Raw genomic sequence first — 22,094 nt, 5'->3', positions numbered from 1 at the left:
GGATGGATTAACTATTACTCATCCTGAGTTTCCTTCCCTTTGCAACTTTGGATCCTAGGGATGAGATTTCAAAAGCAAACTGTATTTTCTGTGAAAAAATATATAATTTTTGGTAATATGGACATTTTCGCAACATTCAGTCTGCCTACTTAGGAACAGAGGTTGTTTTCTTTCTTTGATGCCCTCTTTGCTCTCTTCTTTCAGAGTTCTATAGGTTTTTTTTTTCCAATAATTTTATGGAAAAACAAATAGCAATGAGACAGTTTCAAACCCGATTAGTAGGACATTCTCAATAATTAATACATTACATATCATTGTCTTCTTAGTGGGTATTCATAGTACAAGACGCAGACATAGCATCCTGTCCACAAACACTATTAGTACAAATCTTTCTTCTCATTGAATTAAGAGAAAGTAGCTGCAGGCCAGAGAGATGACTCAGTAGAATAAGCACTTGGCTGGCAAGTGCAAGGGCCTGAGTTCAATCCCCAGTTCCACAACAAACAAACAAAACAAACAAAAAACAGAGAGAGAGAGAGAGAGAGAGAGAGAGAGAGAGAGAGAGAGAGAGAGAAGTAGCTGTATATTCCTATTTTGAATATACAGATACAAAATGGTCCTTCATTTTTATCCTTTTTTTTTGTTTAGTTTCATCAGATATGGGTTCCAAGGCAAACTTAATCAAAGCCTCACCCATTAATGCTGAGACTGAGTTTCTCCTCTCTTACATTGAGTGATCTTAATCAGATCAAAAAAGATCTCAGAAAGTTTTTAGGTAACACATATAAGTATATAGAGGCAATTAGGATATTTCCTCAGACCTATGAACTGGATAGGAAAGGTATAATGTTACTCTTAATTCAAAAATTAACTTCTAATGAAAGATAAACAGCATCAAGAACTGCTATTACATTTTAAAATGAATATCACATTGTTAATTTCAGAAGATCACAAGACAGTTATCCAGGGCAACAGCTGGCTTCTACTTAGGCCCAAATTGTTCCTATGCAAGCTCCCTATTGGCCTATAAATAGGAAATTGGAGTAGAAGACAACTTCAGACACATATTCTTTTTTTTTTTTTTTCAACTTGGAAACACATACTTTAATAACTGACCAAATCCTATAAACATCATGGTAGATACCTTAGTTCATCTTTCTAATAAGCCTGTTGATGTGGTCTTCCTTATTTCTAGCACCTCCACCTTCCACAATGGGTTGTCTTTTTCTTCATTCCACCTCATGGAGATGTTAACTTGAATGACCACAGGATGTTATTTGCCTCTTTGAGGCATTTTCCAACAGTATAGTTCTCATAAAGCAGATCCTCCATGCAGATAATTCCATATTTGCCAAGAGATGGTGCAATGAGTGAGTCATCTGTCAAGGAAATTCACTTCTTATTGATTTTTCCATAGCCACACTTGCATTTTAGTTCATTCACTGACTTCTGGTTTGGGTACTCCCATGCAATGTATGGCTTCACAATTCTCAGTTTGTTAATTGAAGCCTTCTTGAACTTAACGAAAGTACCATTGAAGATCTGACTAAGGTGAAGAAGCTGCAACACCTTGCGGACCTTTGGGCTAACATCAGTACCTCTGATCTGGATGACAAATGCCAGTTTGGACTCTGATGGGACATAGAAGTTGCTAGCTTTTCTCACCATCCTGGCCATTCAGATCTCAGTTCTGTACATCTGTCTCTACTCCCTATGATAGTGTCTGGCTTTTTCATAGATAAGCTTCCTCCTCACCTTGCAAAGCGTCTTCTGGGCAAACTTGTTTCTCAGGTACTTTACCTTCAATTTTGTGAAACGTCTTTGATTTTTCTTAAGGGTTTCTGGCACAACAGGAACTTTTTTTTTTTTCCTCCTCTACACCCTCCATGTTTCCAGCTGGAAAAGAGGCCAGACACATTCTTGAAGACCTAAATTGGATAAGAAGTAAACTATTCAATCATTTTAAGTTGTCAACTATTATTCAGAAGAAAGATGGAAGTCCCTGTGCTTTTTAGACCATTTACTAGAGGCACTAGTGACGCAGACACACCTGCCTCTTTTCTCAGTCGAAGAACAGATTACTCCTAAAAGGAGTCTATCTCGCAGTCATTTCAGATCTTAGGAAAAAGCTACAAAGCTTGGCTTCTGTTCCAGACAGCTCACTTGAAAGGTTAGAATATTGCCTCCTCAGTAATTTATAGTCAAGACCAAGAGGAGGCTATGTACAAAACAAAGGTGCCTGATTTGCTTATTCCTTTAAAAGAGATAATACATTCTATGTCTATTCTCAGAGGTCCAAGAAGAATTTGATGACTAAACTTACATGTTAATGTTCTGGAAAACAAGGCAAATTTAGGAAGGACAGTGATAAATACTATCACATGAAACTTCTTGAGCCATCCTCTGATTGCAAAGGTTATCATTGGAAGTTAGAGTGTCCCACCAAGAGAGAGGTCCTGAGCATTAAGCCCATCTTTCCATTTGGTTCAGCAAGACTAAAGGGCCCCAGGGCATTCTCTGTCTTCTCCTTCTGGCTGGACTCTCATCCCCTCAGAGGAGCTCCAGGTAGTCAGAACTAAAGAAAGAAAAGGAACTAGCCTATTCCTGGACATTGATCCATGCCACTCGGTCCTTCCTTTCTTTGATCCCTAGCCTTCCTTCCAGTCATCATATTTTACTGAAAGATGGCACTGGAGAGAAGACAATTCACTATTTCTCAGACTCCTTAAGTTCTGACTGGGATGGCTTTTTCTTCTATTCCTTTTCTGTTATTCTGAATATCCAGTTGCCCTTCTTGCTTGAATACTACAATATACGTGCACCCAGGTCAGGTATACAGTCTCCCTCTTGTGAGGTCAGAAATCAATCCTGAAATTTGGGCAATTAAAGGTAGAACAGGAAGAGCAATGAGAGCTATCCTGATGCAAAATCATCTCAATTCTTGCACCTTTTTCCTCACCAGAGGCAACACTCTCTAAGGACTCAACTTAGAAAAAAGACTATTGCCAATAATTGACAATTTAAGGGCATAAGCTTTACTTACGCCCTGTACATCCCCTGCTGTACTCCAATCTTGGGAGTTCAAAAACCTGTTGAAGAGTGGAGATTGGTGCAGGATCTTCTAATGATAAATGACCCAGCATTGCCAACCCACGCAGTGGTACCTAACCTTTGTCCTCTCCTTTTACATATCCTGGAATAAGCTCATCAGTTTTCAGTATTGGATTTCAAAGATGTGTTGTTTTGTTTCCTTTACATATGGATTTTAAGTTTCTTTTTGCCTTTAAAAATCCTCATTACCAGGGCTCGCAACTGACTTGGGCTGGGCTTCCTCAAGGTTTCAGACAGTCCTCATCTTTTTGGCCAAGTGCTTTCTCACAGAATGGGATGTTTTGAATTTTCCTAATTCATAAAAGTGCAGAGCTCTCCAGCCAATGCACCCATGCTCTGTAGAATTTTCCAGCAAAAAAAGTTATAAGGTCTCTAGGTCTAAGGCAAAAACTTCATAGACTTGAGATAAAATATTTGGGCCTTATCATATCTAAGGGAACCTGATAGTCTGGGAAAAGGGAAAATTAAACTAATACTTTCCTTTCTGAAGCCTAAGATCCTAAAACAGCTAAGTAAATTCCTAGGAATTACAGCCTTTTTCCTTTTGGATAACAGGATATTGTGAGATCACATGACCCTGTATCAGCTTATAAAGGAAGCCCATAAGGCAGATGCTCATATTTTAATGTGAGAACATGATTGACAAATTGCACTCCAGAAACTAAACATGCGTTTCTACATGGCCAAGAACTGAGTCTACCTACGGGACACATTCTCAATCCATATGTTCATGAAAGGTGGGGCATGGCTTTGGGAGTACTTATGCAGGATCAAGTGCCCACTCAATACTATGTAGGGTATCAGAGTCATGAATTAGATATTGTAACTGTAGGAATGTCTGAGTACCTTAGAGATGTGGCCACCAACGGTGTCCTAGTATAGAGGTATCCAAACTGACTTTAAGTAAAGATCTCATTATATATGCCTCACAACGTGACTGAACTTCTTTCTTCCAAAAGAAGCCTTGGATATCAGACAAATGACTCATTAAATACCAGGTTCTACTTCTAAAAAGAATAGCCATTTAGATAAAGATATAACAATTAATTAATTGATTTATTAATTTGGTGGTACCAGGGATCAAACTTAGGATCTTGCACTTGCCAGGTAAGCACTTATTCCACTGAGCTATCTCCCCAGCCCAATATGTTCTTTCTTCAACCCTGTCACCTTTCTACTAAAATGGAGGAAACTGAGGCTTAAAGTCATGACTATGACCAGATAGGTCTTCATATATATTAGGCCAGAGAAATCTTGTCAGACACAGCTGTTATTGACCCTGATTTGACCCTTCTACTGTGATGGGAGCTCCTTCATGGGAAATGGAACAAGAAAGAGAAGGTATACGATAGTGATTCTATATCAGACACTTGAAAGTTCTTCAATTTCCCCTGGAAATAATGCCCAGCTAGCATAACTCATAGCACTGAAAGGGGCTTTAAAACTCAGTGAAAGACATGAAGTCAATATTTATATGGATGGTGATCATAAGTGGTCAACATAAGCTATAGGATGACTTAGTAGAAAGGCCCCCTTATGTTGGAAACAAAGAAATCCCACTTGTTCTCAGTGGCTTATATCTAATAAATACTGGGGATGGACACCCCTTAGTGTATACACACCATAACTTTGTAGGCTAAAGACTGGGTGGCAGTAAACTGGTTTAATTGACCTGGAATCAAATGGAAATCTCCCAATGGTACTCATTAGTTCAGTGGAACCAATTTGTGACCCTGTCTACCCCATGGATGGATACAGAAATGCATGCTGGGAATTCCACTGTTACAAGAAAGAAGTATCAAAAATATCGACAAACCTGAAACCTTACCCCATTTATGACACCAATAGTCTAGAAATGATCCTTAAATGTCATTTCCATTGGTTTCTTTCTCTTAAATAAGGAAAGTAAAATTAATTAGGCAAGTGCTCTTCAAAAATTTGATGGCATTAGACGTACTAATAGCAGCATGAGGGGGTACCAGTGCTATTGTTAAAATTGAATGTTGTGTACCTTCCTGATCCTTCTGCTAATATCTACATGTCTGTTCAAGATATTAAATACCAGGTTAATTCCATGTCAGATTCTGAAATTCCCTGGATCTTCTCACCATTTTTTGAGTGGCCATTACTTGTTCTTTTTGGTGGGAATATTTTTTGTTGCTTTCAGAACAATAATGATCATCTTATTATTTAGCCCATGCATAGTTCACATTGGGTCTTGTGTCCTCCAGACTTAAAGCTTTGTGCCTGCTCAAAACAAGAATGCCTGCCATTTATCAAGATTCTTTAGATAGATTCTCCTGAGAGTATCTCTGCCTGCTGATACGAGTACAACTCTGTTTAGCCAAAAGTAGCCAGAGTGGTCATAATCCCTTGCTGATTCATGAAAGTGCTACCTTTACAGAGGGGTGCATGTTATAGGCAGCAAAGTTAACTAGCAATACTATAGGCAGTCAGATAGGTCAAATGCTCAAAGAAGTCAATGCAGAAGATGAGAACTTATTATAATTATAGCTGCAGAAGTGTGCATTGAGAGCCAGGCCTCAAGATTAAGGTGTCATGACTAGGATTATGTCTCCTCAAGGGATCAGCAATGATGTGGCTATATGCCAGTCACCATGGTGGGTGACCAAGAGCCCTCTAATCTATCATTTCCTAAAGAAGGTCTTTGTTCTTTCCAATGTACACTTGCTATGTCACCTGCTTCTTCACTGGACCAATAAGCAGCTGTACTAGTAATCTTGTTGGTTAATCATAGATATGACTCACATTGTACCTACCTCATGATTTTGAATAATCTATAAAACTTCCTCTGAGAAGCGGGCTTGTTGGTAACCAACTTTGGTTATCCTCCTATCTTTCAGGAACCCTTCTTTCTCAATAAAGTTTTCCTACTATTAGTCTCAGTTGTTCCTTAGAATTCACTATTTAATTATGGGGAACACGAACTCCGTGTATTTGATATCGCTCAAGTTGAAGAGTGTATTTGTTTCCCGAATATCAACTTCACAGGATTGTGTGATTGAAATACATGAAAAATAAACTTATAGTCACTAAATATATGTTGAATTTATATAGATAGATAGATAGATAGATAGAGACAGACAGACAGACAGACAGACAGACAGACAGACAGTCATCTTCTATTGATAATATGCAAAAATGTCAAACTATTTCATATAATCTTAAGACATTCAGTGTATATTTCTGTGTTTTGTGTTTTGTGAAATTGTCACATTTTCAACCATAATATAGCACAGAAGGATAAAAGATTACTAAAGTTAATGTCTGGTCCATATTCCGATAGGACCAAGGGTCCATTAACTGAGACCCCTCACAATGAGCAAATCCCAATGGACAACTTCCTTGGAAAAACCAGGATGGAAGAAAGTGAGAGAGAGAGAGAGAGAGAGAGAGAGAGAGAGAGAGAGAGAGCAAGAAAGAAGAGACAAAGAGAGAAAGAAAGAGGAGAAAGAAAGAATGAAAGAAAGAAAGAAAGAAAGAAAGAAAGAAAGAAAGAAAGAAAGAAAGAAAGAAAAGGAAGGAAAGGAAGGAAAGAAGGAAGGGAGGGAGGGGTCTGGGCAGAGACTGATGTAGATAACATGGAAAGAGCAGGGGTAGATGATGATGTTGTGTTAAATGCCTGACTCTGAAACCAAATGAAATGATAAAAGAGTGTAAGGAAGATGAAGGCCAGAGCATTCACTCCATAAACCATTGTTTTTTGATCCTAATGTGACCTGTAGCCTGGTGGGCTATCTTTTAACTTCTGATCATGCACTCTGGGAAGTTTTTTGACTTGTGTCTCTAAAGAATCCTCATCTCGGTATCTCTATCTCATTCATACATCTGACCAATGCTGCCCACATGAAATCATCAAATAAAGTATGTTGGCTCAACTACATTGATGCTTTTGCCTCACGTGTCCAAAATATTTTCATAGATGCTACATTAGTTTAAACATGGATCATTTAACATAGAGGGACAAAATGGAAACTACTGTTCTCACAATAGAAAAATACTTTAATGAAAAAACAGCCAAAAGAAGTGAGAATCATTAGTAAAATTATCTCTCAGATTAAAATAATTTCTAAGATTAATTTATTTGATTCTACCTATTTGGAAGGGCTAGTAGAGGAAAGCCATAGCAGAGGAAAGAGTAAAAGCTCTGTGGGTGGGCTTTCCCTTTTTCTTTTAAAGGCTGTAGTTCACACCTCTCAGTTATGCCATATCAGCTGGCCAAGATGTGTAACAGTTAAATATTCAGTGCAACAGTAGGTGTTTGCATGACTTTTGACATTTTCCAAGCAGGATGTTGAAGTCACATGCTTCTTTACTGCCATGAGGTTAGCCACGCAAAGTCTTTCTTGCTGAAATGTTGGCAAAGTCTAGTCACAGAGTAAGAATCTACTAAGAAATAATTTATTTATTTTGGAGAATTTCAACATTGGATAGTTTTTAAAAACACATTAAAATGGACTAGTAGTCACCAAAAAAGTTATTGTCTTGCAAATACTTGTGAATTTGTGCAAGCATTCTTTCCAGCTAGGAAATGTCACTGCAGCTGAATTTTAAATCAAGTGTTCATATTTCTTTGGGGAGTTTCAGATCAGCAAAAGAAATGGAATATTTACAATTTGGTGCATAATTCATTTTCTGCGTGTAACTTCATTTTTTTCCTTTTTTAAGGCTGAATTGTGCTGAATTTTAGACAGAAGTAGAGGTCATAAATTATTAAGAGTCATTCCAGAGGCTGAAATAAGTAGATTATTATTAGCATCATTATCATTGTGGCTAATAAAAGAACTTAGCGGGATAGGGAAAAAAATAATAGGATCTGAGATTGCTGACAAAGGTAGCTTAATGTTTTAGAGCTTGCATATTTTTCAGAATCCATATGGGACAGGATTTTCTTGAATCACCACTCTGATCTGTTTCTCTTCCAGCTGAAAAACCTAGGGCACATTTTTAGGACTGTCAGCCTGCTTTTTCCCCTCCTATAATGGTCTATCTCCTTCAAAAAGCTGGCAAGGGAATAAGATCATTTACCAGGAAAGTATGAAATGGCAGCAAATTTTCATACCATTTCTCATTCTATGGGAATAGAATTCATCTCACAGGGCTTTCCTCATTCCATAGGTTTGTTAGTCAGGTATGCAGACATGGAAGTAAAATAAGATTAAATATCTGTGTAGATGGCATTATGTTAATATCCTCATTAATTTTCTTTCTGATTCCGACTCCCTGCCCCAAAATCTTTTCAATACCAGTTTATATCCTCACCTGAAATCTAATCACTAAGATAATCAATCATGTCTACCTTTTGGGAAAATTTTGTTTTCTCTAAACATGCTTGTTTTCTTTCCAGAAACACTCACAAAACTAGTTTTAGTGGATTGCTAACTGGTGGTCAACTTGTTACACCCAGATGAACTGAACGAGCATGGTGCTGAGTGTAGGAGGCCCACCTGAGGATTGTTGTCAGTGAGACAAGAGGCATAACTGGAGAAGCTGTTGACTAGCTGTTAGGAATAATGTTTAGAGAAGCTGTTGGAGAAGTTGGAAGCTGCTGCTTCTCTTGGGCTATTTTTCTAGATCTTGGTATGCTGGTTTCCTGGGGAACTTTGTTGTTCTTATTTGAGGAGGAGATTGGGACCTCATTGTTGCTAAGGATGGTTATTGTTCACTTGGAGGAGCTCTGTTCCTCACGTTCAACATCACTTCCTGGATCCTGAGGGGAAGATGGTGCACATCTCAGTCTCCTGGGGAAGCCTGACATGTTGGTTTTTCTCATAGGAACACAACTCTCTTCATCAGTAACTCAGGACATTATTTTACTTCCTGTTGAGCATTGCTTCCTGGCTCCCTCAGCCCACTGGTACAGATACTTCATCCCACTGACATAGACATTCTAGCTTCAACCACTGACCTTTGGGCCTTCAAAGTACAGATTGGTGAAACAAGCCTGCATGTGACATTGTCATGGTCTCTAGACCTCTAATAGGTTTTGTGGGAAGCATTCTTATGAGCTCTAGGTTTTTATCTGGACTTGCGCAGGATGTTAGGATCCAGGTACTCAGCTGGATTCTTTGGTCTTTAATATGTTAGTATATATATATATATATCTTGCACTCCTTGTACATGATTCTTTGGATGATTTATTGTAAAATAATGTTTCAAAATTTGTCCATTATTTTATTGTTCCTTTTGTGAAACCCCAAAACATGACACTTGTCTTTCCAATGATCACTGACACTTTAGTTAATGGCTGTGGTATAGAATTCATAATATTACAAACATATAAGTTATTTAGAAATACTATATGCTGTTAGACAGAGTTAGGCCCTCAGGGGAGCCAGGGCAGATGATGAAAATACATTGCAATTATCTGTGGATGCAATTCATTGAAGGTCAGGCCTCAAGACTAAAGATGGAATGACTAGAACTACATACTCCCCGTAAGTTAAACAGTAATGATTAATAGTCTAAATAGGCATCCATTGTCCTGGTGGGAAGCCAGGATGAGCCCCTGACCCATCCCTTCTAGGGAAATTATTGTTATTTCCTTGTACATTTACTGAGGGACTGGCTTCCCTATTGGATAAATATTACCCAAACAACAATACTTGCAGTCTTATTAGTTGACCATAGTTTTGTCCCTCATTATATTCACTTTGGATTATGTTCTACAACAGTTCTTAGAGAAATGGGGCACCCAGTACCTACTTCCCTGAACCACTTCTTTGCTTCTTATATGAAAGCTGACATTTACTTAATATATCCTTTCCGCTTTTATCCTCCATTTTTCTTAGCGTTCATTCTTTGATTTTGAGTAACAAAAACTTAGCATATTGAACATCTAGCAGGTTGGGAAGTTATAACAATTCCTCATATTTGGGGGTATATATGGAGGTAATATATTGTATCTATATCAATAAAGCTTAATTTCAGTTTCTCTCTCTCTGCTGCTTGTGCTATGAGAAAAGTCCTCTAGTGAGTGTAGGAGTGGTGCCATAAACTACATTTTCCCATGAGAAAATATTTCCTCAATATCACTACAGCCTGCACCAAAAACATTGTGTAGTTTTAGCAATGTCAATGAAAGATTAAGGATTCAGTAAAGAAAGGAAATTAAAATATGTGATGAAGAGAATTTGAAGTCTATTGACAGAAAAATCAGTACTCAAATTTGGCAATGGGAAAGCAGTTTATTACATTTTCTTTCTTTGTAGTGATGGACACGATCTAGCTGTCTGTCTTTCAGGCATCGGAATCAATAGGTGTGTGTATATCTTTGATGATCTTTCTCTTAAAAAGCCTGTTTGATACTTCTGTAGGAAAAGGAGTTGTAGAAAACATAGTAATGCAAATTCTTCATGACCCTACAAGCACAAATAAGTAATAACAATAAAAATATATCTATTTTCCCCACTCCCTCTCCTGCCTTTCTCTTCACCTAAGTATTTCCTTCCTTTTGCAGAAGTTTTTTTCCTTTTCCCAGTACCTATTGTGACCTTCAGATTTTATTTTCACACACTAAGGAGACAATATGATGTTTGCACATGTGGGTCTGATTTATTTCACTTAAGAATATGGTCTCTAGTTGCATTCATTTACCAATAAAGCCCCAAATTTATCCTTTTTATAGCTGAAAGAAAGAGATATATCTATGCATGGAAGCAGAATAGTTTGGACAGCTGTACTGTGGAGTTCTGCTGGCCTATGGAAAGGAATAGCTGAGTTAATTTGTTTTGTCTATATTCAATTGTCCTTTTATCATTTATTTTTATATATTCCTTTCTTTTTATTGTCTTCTTTCAACTTTTCATGCATATATATGGTAATGTGAACAACAAATTTGAAGAGAACAGTATGCATTACAAAAGGTCTTATGAAATTATTATGTTTAGTAGAATTTTGTATCATTTGTAATTTTTCTGTTTTAATACTATTTTGTACTCGCTTTGAAAATAAAGTAATTAGAAAAAATAAAAGTTTAAAAACCCTGATCTCAATATAAAATGACATCTTTAAAAAAAAGATGTAATCAATTTCTACTTGTAGAAGAAATGACTTGTCAATTATGATTTGTCTCCATATGGATTAGAACAGCTGGAGGAATATACATTTTTTTTCTGGATTTTGCTCATTTTCTAGTTCCTAAGGGAACAACTTCATAAACATTATCACCAACAGCTTCATTCTCTTTGGTTTTTCTGAGTAGCTGCTAGTGGTAGATTGAAAACTGGTGGTCAACTTGTACCACCCAATTGAACTGAACCAGTGTGGTGCTAAGTTTGTGGGGTGCACCTGAGGATTGTTGCCAACAGTGTAAGAGGCAGAACGACACAGGAAGAAGTTTGAGAAGCTATTAGGGAGCTGTTGGTTCTTCTGGTGCTGTTAGGTCTCCAAGAGTAGCTTGTCATGCTGGCTTTCCTGATATCAACTCAGCTGTTCTCATTGTCAAAGGAGCTCAGGACTGTTGTCATTGAAAATGGCTATGGTTCACTGTGCAGGAGCCCTGGTGCTTACTTTGAGCAATTGCTTCCTTGCTCTGGATGGGAAGATATTGTTCAGTATCCTGAAGATGCTTGTCACACTGGCTTTCTCGATCTGGACATGGATGATCTTATCATTAGAGGAACTCAGGACTTTGTCACTAAGGATGGCTGTGGTTCCTTTCAGGGAAGCTATGGTTCTTACTTTTGGCATTATTTCCTGGCTTCAGTGCAAATTTCCCAGCCTTTGACACAGACCCTTCATTGCACAGGCACAGATTTTCTAGATTCCTTTCTGACCTTTGGGCCTTCCCAGTGCAGCTCTCCAAAACAAGCCTGCATGAGATGCTTCTGTGGGCTCTTGGCCTCCAGCTAGACTTGTGGGGGACATTGTGATGGGTTTTAGGTCTTCAGCTGGACTCATACAGGACATTGTTGTGAATTTCAGGCCCTCAGCTTGGTTCCTTTCATCTCTAGTGTGTGGACAGATTTTCTGTATGCTTTGAACTTAACTTTTTGGGTGACTACTATGAAATATTTCTATAAATTTTATGCCCTACATTATTTTCCTTGCAAACTCTGACAACAACACTTCTCTAAAGAATAAATGTTCTTTTGTCTTGTGCAAAAATTGATTCAGTGACCTTTAGCAATTTTTATATATGCTCAAATAGTGTACATTGGTGGTTAGCATTTTAACCATGCTTTTTAAAGATTTTCCATGGTTAGAACTCTCAAATCTACAGAACCTTTACCTTGTAGTGACTGCATTGCACTTCTTCACATAGGTACACACATGTATGAGCTGCATGACAAGGGCAGAACTGTTAAGCTACTTCCTCAATTCTAAACTCTTTCTCTATATGCTAAAGACACTACTAAGAAAAACTAGCTCAGCAAAAATAGAATTAAACTATTTAAAAACATCTGTGATTGTATTCCATTTAATTTTAGGTTTGTCATGTGCTTGGTTTATACTGCTTTGCACCTGGGTACATCTGTGGGAACCTTTTAATGTTTTTAAGATGATGAATCTCTACAAGTTTGCTTAGAAGACTGTAGCATCCTTATCTCAGAAATGGAGATCCATTACCTAAATATGGTTGAGTTCTTAAACCAGGTACTAGTTTCTGGGTCACCTTAACCAAAGTTTTGTTTGTGTTTTGAATCAAAAGAACTACCAAAATACAATGACATTTGAAGAGTGTTTTTTTTTTTAAAGAGTAATTAATCATCTATTTTAAGTGAGGTACCCATCTCTAATGAATGCATATTAAAAATGAAACATTTTATATGTAAAAGGTAAATTTTGGTATTCTGGAAAATGCAGTTATTTGTAACTCTTCCTTCTCAAACAATGCTCAATAAATGACAGGTTGCCCACATCTCTGTTTTGTAGGTCTGTTGCCTCAATTATCTGTACAATTGCTTCATTTTGGAACTTCATTTTGCCTGTGTAGGGCATTGCCCTGGTTGGTAATTGTGTGGCCTATTGTTTGCAGCACATGGATAATTATTATGCTGTGAACATCAATTTGTCGTATTGTGCCGAATGGCACTACTTCCCAAGGGACATGATGATAGCTGTGATTCTCCTCAGTAGGGGGTGGGATGTTGCTTAGGGCTAGAGCTCTGCCCAGTAATTCCCTCTTTACAAGTAAGACTATACATAGTACATCCTAGAAGTCCTTCATTACAGCATTTGTTTTCTGCTTGTTAACATCATTTCACGCTGGATGGGCACTAGTGTAATTTTCCATTTTGTTTCATCAAATTAAAGGAAGAAAGGAGACTGTCTTGCAAGTCTTTTATTTTATAGACAGTTGGTCATTTCATTAACACTTTTCATATTCTTGTTTGTCATGATGACTGATAGTAAAAAGATTTTCTCCCCATTAGCTTATGAGAGAACAGCACTTTTATTTATTTATTTATTTTGGGGCTGAGAAGTATTGATCGGCCAAATAGGACATTTATTAAAATGTAACCAGCATCTTGGCACTTGCAAGTGGCGCACACTTTAAACGATTAAATAGTCATGAAGAAAGAAATCAATATATCTTGGATTCCTCCACTTTGGTCTCTGCCAGCAAAGTGGCCTCACAAATTAAGAAAGAAATAAACAAATGTGTTTGTACCAAATGTTTAAAGCACTTTGCACTTTAATCAGGAAGTGAAAGGACATTACTAATATTGGTTGTGCAGGTGGTTTGAATGTGGTTACTTTTGTATAAAGCTAGGGATAAACAAGAAATCTACCTCCAAAGGTCTGGACCACAAGTGAAAGAGAATCTATTCACAGGAGTAATGCAATTGTGATCCGGTGTCCTATGAAATGCAAGAGAAAGTCCTTAGAAGTAAAAGGGATTCTGGATATTATGGCTATTTTTGATATTTCTTTTTTTTTTTTTTTTGTTAACCACAATTAGCCTCATCAAAGAGTTCCAAATCTTTGATTCCCAAGTTTGAGTAATGTGGTAACCTTAGAACTATATACCTGTGTGTTACAGGACAAACACATCAGTGATGTTAGGAGCCTCCACAACTTTCCCAGTGAATTCCTCACTAAATTCCTAAGCCCTGGTACACAATTTTTAAAAATCCGATTCCACACTTTTAGGTGTGTCCAGAGATGATGAGATCATCAGGGAACAGTGCAGCTCATTTAATTTGTGACAATGTAGGTGCTTTTTGAAACATTGCATTTATTTTGAGTGATGTGTTACAGACCTGTTGAGACCCCACTTATTCTTTGCCCAAATTACCTCTGCCAAATTTAGTCTCTTTAATTCTAAAGGATTATTGGAGGCTAGTATAGTAATATCCTTGTCAGTCTTGGCTCCTGGAACATATGAGGAGGACCACCAATTGACAGCAGAACAGGAACACAGAGCTGAGGTTCACGAATGTCCAGCACAATGTATAATGCATACTACCAGCTGCAAAGTGTTTTGGACATTACCATATAGTTCTTCATTTTTGATATAAGAGGGTTTTTTTTCTGTAATAAGTATTTTGAAAGAAGTAAATGTTTTTAGGCTATAGTCCAAATTTATATGCACAAGTATAAAGAGGACTTGGCCCCATATTATGTACCATAAGGAATGGGTGAGTAGGTACTTTTAGGAGTGGGAAGATATCAGAAACATGCACTGAAAACATTGCCTCTCCAGAGGAAGGGTGCCAGTGAAATCTTCCTTAGACATGGATAAGGTACATTATCTATGTGCCCTAAAAAATGGGCTAACTGTCTGAAACAACCTATGCAAACAAATTTCAGTAGTGAGGGAAGAAATGGCCTGTCTGAGGCAGATGTTTTTCTTTTATAGTAGACCTGATTAAAAGAACATGATGGGTTTTTGGTTGGTCATATTAACATAGCTATTTAAATGACCACAACATTTGTCCACATATTTGTCAGTTTAATTTGAAAAGATATTATATACATTATAAGGTTAAATTTCTTTATCGTAACCAAGTGAGTCCATGCTGCACCTTAATTGTAAATGTTTTGCCCCAAACCCATAGTGTCTAGGTAGGAAATCTCTGGCTAAAATCACAAGCAGAATATCCTCTAAAATCCTCTCCACATACCCATGGTGCACCTGCATCTCTGACTGTCCACAATGTTTCCTCAGTACCACTGCTCTGCTGACTCATTCTCTCATCCCTGACTACTATGTAACCTCTGCTGCACATTTTACAAGTTCATTCTACTGTTACAGATAATTTCTCTTGTTTTATATTTTTAAATTTAATCTATCCAGCTAGACCATAACTTTTGGAAATGAAAGATAATAATGAACAATTGTTAGTTGCACTCTATTCCTTCATGTACTTAGGATATTTCTGGAAATATATATTCAAGAAATACTTTTTCATTTGAATTCATATCCTTCATATCATCACAATTTGGGGTCGATGCTTCATTGAAATTCTTATCTAAGCAAGGCTTTTGTTTAAAATAATTTATGCAATGGCAACCTCATGTATAAATTATATTCTAAGCTCATAATTTTATGCCATTTGTGTACATCATTCAATTTATTGTTACTCTCCTGAAAGTATTATTTCTGGTCTTCACCCCCAAAATTTCACATTGTCATTTGAAAAAAATGCTAATCTGAAACTGAATGCATTACACTTATCCTAAAACATTGTTCTTTTACTTGAAATGGTAATAACTGATATATATATATACACACACACACAAGGTTAGGCCATGGAAGATACATAGATACAAGATATAATGTGGGTACTAAGAAATAGAGAATATGACAGTAAGAAGTACAAAATTTGGCTCTCCACTAAATTCAAAATTGTCTTGCACAAATAAATTTATCAAGTTAGTTCTTCACAAAAGAAATTTTGACAATGGCTGCAAAGGAAATGAATAAATGCATATCATTAAATGGCCAAAACAAGCCAGAGAAATAAATTTAAATCAGTACACATTTCTAAAGTTCCACTAACAAAGGAATAAAAGAAGAATTTCCATATTCCCTGGACACATTTTTAGTAAACTAGTTAACAATGAACAAAGAGAGAGTTCAATGAGGGGGAAAAAAAAAGGTATGAAGTCCTACAATCTGTAAAGATCTCATAACCCAAAGATACATGAAGGAACAAAACAAAGCAAAAAATAAAGTCATTAAACTCGGAGAACAAGCTGAGACACAGGACTGTGGAGATAAAGGGAAAATATGTGCTGAGTGAGGATCTTATCTCACTTAAGCAGGGGAACAATAGAAGCAGCCTGCTTTCTCTCTCCCTCTAGACAGAGGTAGGGATGGCATGCAAAGATAGCAACGAGGCCAAAGACTGCTGAAGGTTTATCATTGTTATGCTCTCCATGAAAGTTTTTCTTTTTTCAGGCCCAACTTAATGGTGTGTGTTGGTAAAGTTTTTGGGAGGGTACATGTGCATCCATGTATGCGTGCCTGTGGAATGATTTTTATAGTATTTATAGTACTTAGTGCACCTTTATCTTCAAAGTGAGGCAAGTCAGATTCAGGTCACAGTGTCCTTTACAAAGAGCTAGAGATTCAGCAAATAGCTGACTACATTGACTAGTCTTGGGCTGTAATTTTTATTCCACCTTTATTTTCTCTGTGCTTTCTCTACTTCCACATAGAACTATTTTCTTTCTACACATAACTGTTTTGCTTCTATCATAACTATTTTTCTTCTGAATACCATTCTATCCCCTTCTATGTATAACCATATCACCGGCCTAAGTAATGTCATTACATTTCCTATACAATGTGATTCTTATCCATGGTGTCCCAGTACTTTCCATGTCTCCATAAATTCTTATGTTTATAGTGATAATCTCATTTTTAAGTATTAAAGTGTGCTTGATTTAGCTACTAAATACAGATTAATCAAGATTGTTCAGAGAAATAGAATTAATATCTCTCATTTGCTCAAAAATTTATTTTGGAAACTGACTTATGAAATTATGTAGATCTAGAAATCCCATAATGGGCCATGTATAAACAAGGGAGTCAGGGAAACCGGTGATATAGTTCAGTCTGAGTCTAATAGCCTGAGATCTGAGAGATTCAAAAGGAAGTGTGTTCTGGATTAAGAAAAGGAAGGAAGCAAGAATGGGGGAGTGAGAGCGAGAGGAGACAGAAAGAGAGAGACAGAGAGAGACAGAGAGACAGTGACAGAGACAGAGACAGAGAGACCAAGGCAGAGAGACTGAGAGAGGAGGTAGAAAGAAGGATGGAGGGAGGGAAGGAGGGAAGATGCATAAATAAATTTATCTTTCTTCTACCATTCTGTTCTGGAGCAGTAAAGACTCAGACTTCAACATCCTGCACCCATGATGGTGCTCCCAGCCCATGGATTTGCACTTCAGTCTCTCCCAGTAATGCCCTCACAGATACACAGAGATAAAGTTTGCTGTATATTTAGTCATCACACATTCCAAATGTTGAGTGATAATGCATCTTTTTTGAAAAATATCATGTAAAGAAATTGTACAGTATAGTAAATACATAAAATAAACACATTGAAAAAGCATGTGATCAAAAATGAGATTCCTACTCACCCGAGTCTCTTTCTCTAGGTAGCCGTGGACATATCTAGGACTGAAACACTGAATTCATTGTGGACTCAACCATACGACTTTATTCAGACACTGATATTGTTAAAAGAAGTAATGATTAAATAGCAAAAAAGTATTTAAAAAAATACAAACTTTGTACTTCTGTTTGAGTGTGGCTACTTTTTTATTTTTTAAATAATTTTATTGAGAAACAAATAACAATGAAACAGTTTCAAAACCGATTACTCGCAGTTTCAAAAATTAATACGCTGCATATTGTTGTCTTAGTGGTTATTAATTGTATAAGATGCAGACGTGATATCCTGCCCATAAAAACTACTAGAACAAATATCTCTATTCATTGAATTAAGAGAATGCAGTTGTATATCTATCCTAACTATTTTGAGTATACAGATACAAAATGGTCGTACATTTGTATCCTGCTTTTTGTTTGGTTTTGTCAAAGAAGTGTATTCCATTTGGAATATTTTGCTGAATTCACACACTTACAATATTTAAGTGACAATGGAGTGAGGCTACTTATCCAAGACTACAGTAAATTCATATTCCACATGAATATCCAATGTCTTTGGATCTGTAATTGTTATGGCATATATAACAAATAAATGGGGTCATTATTTTTACAAAAAGCAATGTAAAAGGGCAGGCCAGATAGCTCAGCTGATTAATGCAAATGCTTAAGTAAAGCCATATTAATATGCTGAGCTGTAAAAGGCTCAAATCAACAACTTTTGACATTGCCAGTCCTAAGGATAAACCACTACTATTATGGACTACTGGACTGTATTGGATTATTTTGCTTAATTCACACACGTACGATATTTAAATGGCAATGGAATACCCATCTCTGACAAAACTAGGCAAAAAAGGGGATACAAATGAAAAACCAGGGACTGGAGAGATGGCTCAGTGGAATAAGCGCTTGCCTGGCAAGCACAAGGGCCTGAGTTTAATTCCTGGTTCCACAAATAAAAAATGAAATAAAATAAAATAAAAACAACCAAAAAAACCCAAAAACAAAAATGAGGGACCATTTTGTATCTGTATATACAAAATAGTTAGGATTGATATAGAGCTACTTTCTTTTAATTCAATGAGAAGAAAGATTTATAGTAATAGTGTTTGGATAGGCAGATGAAAGGACGGCAGTGCTGAGATGGTGACTGAGACTGGGCATGGTGGTACATACATGTAATCTCAGTGCTTGGGAAGCTGAAAACAGGAGGATCACTACAAATCCAGTCTGTGTTGTGAGACTCTGTAGACTCTGTAGACCCTGTACTAGATACATGAAAAAAGAAATGTACAATCTTCTGAACAAAGTAAGTCACATCTAAATTGTTTAGATAAATATACAGCAGTTTCAGCTAAGAAAACATACCTATGTCGTAGAGCTTTATGGTGTTTCAGAAATATCTTAGTAATGAAATGACATTTTGTATAGTTTTATACAACTTTGTCCTTTTGCTCTTTTGATTACATGTTGTCAATGTGCAGGATGTGGAAAGTTGATGCGACCGAAGTGCAAGATCCAGAACCATTCTGGGGCTGTGTGCCTAAGATACAGAGCCAGGGAGAGTTACGTCCTTTCCCATTCTCCTTTCATCTCTCTGATTATTGTAAGACAAGAGTTGCTCCTGAGGATTATAGGTCACTGTATCTGAGACTATCCTTTCTTTCTTTTAACAAAATTGTAGTAGAATTACGCTGAACTGTCAGTAGGTAACAGATAAGTTCAGCAGTTTCAAACATTGTTTCATTTTTACTGTTCTTGTTCTTGTATTGTAGTCCTAAATTACAAAAAAATACAAACATCTATAAATTTTTATTAATTAATCTAAGAAAACCAAGTTTCCTAACTAAAGCAATTTGCTTAAGAATAAAATTTTATTAATTGAAAATAAAAGTAGTACAGCTGGTTACTAGAGTTCTGAAGACCACCCCTGTCAAATCCTTGCATATGACCTCACATCTGTCATGGCTGTCCATTTGACAAAGCAAATGCTGACTTGGTGCCTATCATTCTACTTATTCTTTCTGTAAGTTATTATAACATTGACCAGAAAATCAGGTAGCTGTTTTACATGTATAACATTGTTTGGAGTAGATGTTAATAGGAAAGATTTGAATGAGGGGTAGTTAAGAGTACAGAGCACCAACAAATAGGGCCAAGATGTTCTTAGCAATTCCCTAGGAAAATAAATTTAAATAAATGACTAGGAACTCTGAGTAGACAGCATTGAATGCTGCTTTACCTCAGACTTTTCCTTAATTGTGCTTTATATTTTGCCTAGCAATGACCTGCAAATGCTTGACATCATTGTAGGGCTTCCCTTTGACCATTAGTTAGATTTTTAATATAATTTAGCACATCTGCTTTTCAAGCACTTTTTGTTTTTTGATTAAACCTCCAGATTCACAGACACACTATGCCTTGATAGTAACTCCAAATGGTAACAGGTTTTGAAGTTCTATTCATCAATTCTTCTTAAAGTATACCCAAGACAGTTTGGTTATTTTGTATGCTTGAACCTAGTGCTCAGAATGGCAGGTAAAGATAATGCAATAATGTCCCTTTGGCAATAGTTAGCATCTTATTTTGCAGCACTGCGATTTGCCCATTGCCAACATAATGTGAAATTCTTAACAAAACAAGTGATAAAAGGAAAAACTGTAACACCAAAAAAAGTCCCATGCTTGGAGGATGTGTTTAATAGTTCTAACATGTATAACATTAAAATTTTATCAACAAATCTTGAAAAGGACATTTTGTACACAGAAATCAATTTACCTAGCTACTATCTGCAAGACTTGCTTGTAATTTATTTGCCTGAAAGAATACATTGCTTTTAAACCTAATTCTATTGCATTTTAGTGTGTAGAAAGAGGAAGAGATGTGAATATTTTTGCTCAAAAGGTAAGTAAAAGATTGAGAAGATTCCCAAGTATTACAGGCAGAAATAAATACATTGGTGAAGCAAAATGAAGTTGTGGCATCAGCTTTCCTGAGTGCTTTCTTGAGTGTCTTTGTTTAAAATTGTTCATATGTATAAAGGCTGCTTTTTTTGTTTTGTGATGAACCACTGTATTTCTCAAAGAGAAGTAAAAAGGCCACAGGCTAAGCCAGGTTTAGAAGCCACACACTTTATAAACCATTAATTTCATCTAAAAACAATTGCAGTTGTTCTTCACCACATTCTGAGAAAACACAGGGCAAAAATAAATAGAACCAGAAAAATGAAACCTCACAGGATTGAAAGTCACATAATCCTAGGTGGAGTATTCATTATAATTCTTATTAGTCACCTGATGTGGAGTTACTACTAAATAGGTTTCACATTTATTACTCAGACAATGTGGATAATATATTATACATAACACATGAGATGGTTAGCAGCTTAAATAATGTAGCATGGTAGTTCTGAGTATACTGTCTAGGGCATACTCAACATTTCATAATTACTAGTTACCTTCTTGAATTTTCTCCCTTCAGGGGAGTACTCAAAAGGAGAAGAAACTCAGGAGTCCCACTGGCCATGCAATCTAGACCACTGTCAATTTCTACTACAATAATGAGCCAGTCTAGGATTCTCACCATTAGAGCATTTTTTTTCTTTCTGAAAGACCAGTAACTTCTATCAAGGGACTTGGGATTTCATTAGAACACATCTGAATGGAGCACTGCCAAGAGTTGTGGCCCAACCAACCATCGCAGTGCTTCCTCTGCTTTGCTGTGACTTGCTCTGTCACTCCCCACACAGACACTCAGAGTGGGACAGTTTCTAGTCTTACACTTTCATTTTAAAGAGAAGAGTATCAAAGCTATGATAGAAAAGCAAGTACCTGGTTTGACTAAAATGTCACAATAGGGAAGTGGAAGATCAATAATAAGGCTATTGTCTGTTATGGACATTTTATTTATATGCTATCTGCTATAGCATTTGGAGTGAAAAGAAGTCCCAATTTTAAGCAACGTAGGACTGTGAAAGAAAATCAATGCACAAATAATTAGGAACCTTAGGAAAGTGCACAAAGGGAGGCACATCAGTGGAGTAGGCAGTATAGGAAATATCCAAGGAAGCAGATCTAGATGCTAGAGCTGATGAACAGGGATAGATGGGAGGCTCCTGCTCTTGGGGCCATACGAAAACCCCTTCTTCTAACTGGGCAAGGTAGCCCACCCAAAGCACAGAGGTACCTAAAGGATAAATGATTCAACTATTCATAGAAGTATCAGATTTTAAAAATCATAGGAAAAAATAATTTAAATAAAGATACTGCAAAGGAATTACTCATCTCCTTTTGAACTTAGAATATTATAAAAATAAAAAGCTCTAGTAATTTAGATAAAATATTAATCTTGGTGTAATACTATTGTATTTAAGCCGTATGTACATTTGTACACTAAT

At 36.7% G+C, this 22,094-nt stretch overlaps 1 pseudogene; it reads right to left on the bottom strand.

The window, feature by feature from the left end:
• Window positions 1–1,145: 1,145 nt before the first annotated feature.
• Window positions 1,146–22,094, bottom strand: part of LOC101586822 — a 138,947-nt pseudogene continuing 117,998 nt past the window's right edge.

The sequence above is a fragment of the Octodon degus genome, unplaced genomic scaffold (genome assembly GCF_000260255.1).
Source record: "Octodon degus isolate 3935 unplaced genomic scaffold, OctDeg1.0 scaffold00003, whole genome shotgun sequence".
In the NCBI taxonomy this organism is placed as follows: domain Eukaryota; kingdom Metazoa; phylum Chordata; class Mammalia; order Rodentia; family Octodontidae; genus Octodon; species Octodon degus.
This window is presented reverse-complemented; position numbering and strand designations above follow the sequence as displayed.